Source organism: Fukomys damarensis, unplaced genomic scaffold, assembly GCF_012274545.1.
Source record: "Fukomys damarensis isolate Sample0158 unplaced genomic scaffold, DMR_v1.0_HiC HiC_scaffold_39, whole genome shotgun sequence".
Taxonomy (NCBI): Eukaryota; Metazoa; Chordata; class Mammalia; order Rodentia; family Bathyergidae; genus Fukomys; species Fukomys damarensis.
The window spans coordinates 88053651-88057346 of record NW_022900951.1 but is presented as its reverse complement, the minus strand read 5'-3'; the positions used below and the strand labels follow the sequence as shown (position 1 = coordinate 88057346).

The following is a 3696-nucleotide window of genomic DNA, read 5'->3' as shown; positions in this document are numbered from 1 at the left end:
CTTAAGCTGACTATTGAATGAGTCTGCTCACCTTTCATTACCATATCTTCTGGCTTCCTCCAGGGTTTAAGAATCCATAGGTTTGAAAATGTCTGGGCAGCCATCTAGCATTGTTCTGTTCTGATGAGAAAACCTCTGTCTAAACAGCTGTAATTGTTCAGCTTTCTACCTCCAAGGAAAAGCCCTCTCCTCTCCCTGTTGACTGATATTTACATCTAGACCATAGACTCTTTTTTGTCATTTGACTGCATTTCTTAGCGGAAATAAACCCAAACAAAGTATCTATCCCCTTTTCCTGGAGAACTCCAGGGAATGTTGCCTGGCAATCTTATGGCTCACTCCTTAAAATGTTGCAAAGATGCTAAACCTCATCTCCCAGGCCTTATCTCCAGGATTCTCATTCCTGATGATCGGGCAACTCTTTCTTTCCAGCAGAAATTAGCAAGCGGTCACACAGGCCAGGCTTGGGGTTTCCCTACAGGGTCCCTACAGTCACATCCTGCAGTAGTACTCTCAGGCCACATGGTGAAGAAGGAAGTGTGTGGATTTAGGAGGGAAGCAATTTAAGCTCTGGTCCCACCTCACAGCCATCCCATGTGACCACAACCTCTGGGCCTCATTCTCCCAATGGTGGACAGAACAAGTCTCCAAGGTTGCATTCTAACCGAGCTTGGTTTACACATAGAAAAGCTGCAGGCCTTGCAGGAGCTACCACCTTCAAGGCAAGTGGCAATGCTCACTGGAATCTACTCACAAAGGCAGAAGAGTAGACTCAGCCACTTTATTGGCTCCCAGCCTTACAGGGCTTTTTGAGATTGTCTGTTTCAATGGCCAACTTTATAGATAAAGGCAAGGTGCAGAGAGCCAAGTGGATTTCTCAAGATCACACTGTGAATCATTAGTAGGTCAGGGACTGAACCAAGACACTCAGACCACAGATTTCACACTATGCCAGCAGCAGAGTGGGGCAGGGCACAGCTGCCTTTTCACAACAGGGAACCAGGAGAGGTGGGTGTTGTTCCTCTAAATCTCCACTTTCCTGATAACTAATGAAGTGCCCTTGTCCTTTGTCCCCACAGAGGACAGGGCTCACTGACAGGAGGGACGGGTGCCCAGGACTCTAAGACAGCTGCTGGCAGGTCAGTGTGCTGACCATGAGTCTTCAAGCCAAGCTCCGTTCCCCCGCCCTTCCAATCACTGTCCTCAGTCCAGGTGCAATAACCCATCCATCCCCACTGCTCTTTCACTAAATCACAGGCGCTTTTCCTCTTGTGGAAGTGAAGGGAGACCTCAGAGGGACAGAAGAGACTTGGACAGGAGGGGAGATACGATTAATACAACACGCATACATGGAAAGGCTGTACAAGCACAGAGGCGTGTGCAGAACTTGTATCCTTCACATACATTTCCCGTTCCTTGCCTTCCTTCCTCTCTTTGTTGTGCTTCTTGTAGCTGACCTGAAGGATGCAGGAAATCAAACACTCTAGAATTAAAACACTACCATAAACTATTAGGAATTTCAGATAGTTACAGTTGTCATTGAAGGGCTGCAGGACAAGATCAGCCTCCAAATCTGGCCTTAGGAGACAGGGTTTTGTTTCAGACATGGAGGGTAAGGCTCTCAAGTTGATTCATACTCTGTGGGCCTGAGTCAGTCAGGATACAAATTAAGGTCCATATATTTCAGGGACAAGAAGGCAATACACAAGTGTTAACATCAATCTATATCAAATTATGTAAACATATACATCTGAGGTCAGCACACAGATCCTCTTCTCAGAGAGGGTTCCTGCTGCAGCATTGCTGGAATCTGTTTGGAAGTCGATTCATCATTCAAGTGCTTCGTAGTGAACCTGAGGGCATTCAGCAGTCCCTCCATGCTGTCTGGGGCCTGTTCCTTCAGGACCTTTATGTAGCCTTTCATATTGATCCTGCATGTCTTGAAGAAGGCTCCCATGGGGTGCATGTGGTTGGTCATAGAGGATGATGACCCCCCCACTATCACCTTCATGCAGAACATGAGTGTCTCTTCACTTGTGACCTGCTCCTGTACTCTGGAGTTTCCAGCATGACTTTGCAGACACTGGTCATTCTGAGGCCATCCATGGTGTTTTCTATTGACAGGGTTTTGTTTTTGGAGACAAAGTGCGTAGTGACATTGTTTAGGGTTTTCAGCATTGGCATGGCTTTCGATTTGGTAATCTCATTATTTACTTCATTCTCACTGTCTAGATGCATGTTGTTGATATGATTGCGACTTACTGTCCTTCAGTAGTAGCTGAAGTCATGCTGAATGGCTGGGTTCCTCATCTTCAGCTCATCAAATAGAAGCCTAAAATGCAAGATTTCTGCAAACTCCTTGGCCAGGGCCTGCTTGCGCTCCAGGTGCTGGGTCAGTAGGTAGGGGAGACATGTCAGGGACTCCAGCAGGCTCTGCAGGGCCATCTCGATCTGGATGGAGAATTCTTAGAACCTCTTCAGTCTCACAACCAAGGAACACACTGCATTCCAAGCCTTTTCCTGAAGCTGAATGTCATTGGGGTTTTGGATCGTGTCTCGGATCTCTAGCCCACCACCTGGTTCCAAATCTCACTCACCCCCTCGGTGGGCTGGGCATTCTCAAAATCCAGGAAGAAGTGTGGATAGTTTTCAATTTCCCTGGTCAGGACTTTGAGTAGGTTTCCCACCCCGGCAAACCTGTCATAGCTGGGCGCTGGCTTGTCTCTGACACTGAGAGAGGTCACTCTGGCTTCCTAGACAAACACAGCTTGGAGCTCCGGATGCACACCCTGCTTGGCTGTGCTCCTCCTTGGCTCCCAGTCACCTCCACCACCACCACAACCCCCACGCTCGGCCACCAGCTTCACCACTATCTTGAGGACACCTTTCCTGGTGCTGCAGCCCGAAGGCACTCATTTCTGGTTTTATATTACTGTGCTAGTTAGTTGGAATTGGATTATGTCCCCTTGCTCTCATCTTATTCTGCTGCAAAGGAGCTCAAACCAAACACTGAAGATGATGGAGCTACAGGTCACGATGATTCAACTTCTTCAAGAAAATAAAAAGAAAGGGGATCTGTCAGCCATTTTACACAATTTTTGGGGAAAATCATTTTATAATTAAATGATTAGGGCTGTTTGAGGCCTAATGTCCTTGCCCAGGAGCTGGCTATGGCATGTGGAAACATAACTCCATTTTGTCTCTGGTCACAGCTGAGGTCTCAATGGTCCCATGATGCTGTGATGCTCAAGGGCAAGATTACATGAGCTAAAGACCTCCTGGTTCTTTGAAAAGGGAGTGGTAATTTTAAAAAGTGGGAAAGGCTTCAGCTGGGGAGGAATAAATTTCTTATCAGCTTAACTCATACCACCTGTTATTGTAACAATGGTTTGCTCATCTCACCATCCTCATCCACGTTAAATTCTAATTAACATAGGATTACCACAGCCCTCTGAGTCACCTGATACTCCCTGTGATTATTGTAGGAGCCCAATAAATAGTGGCTAGCTCAGAGTGTCTTTGTCTTTATCCACTCTGAGGCACTGACCTCTCGGCGCCCCATATACTTTGAAATTATGCAGGTCTTTATTATCTTGCTTTAGCCCTGTTGTCTACCTTTCTAGACAGTTGGAAGATTGATCACCCTCTGAGAGTTGTATATTCTGACACTGAAATATGATGTTTATGCTTAAATAT

General features: G+C 46.6%; 1 pseudogene; it reads right to left on the bottom strand.

Moving 5' to 3' along the window:
• Positions 1-1756: 1756 nt before the first annotated feature.
• Positions 1757-3411, bottom strand: LOC104847627 (annotated as a pseudogene).
• Positions 3412-3696: the final 285 nt, after the last annotated feature.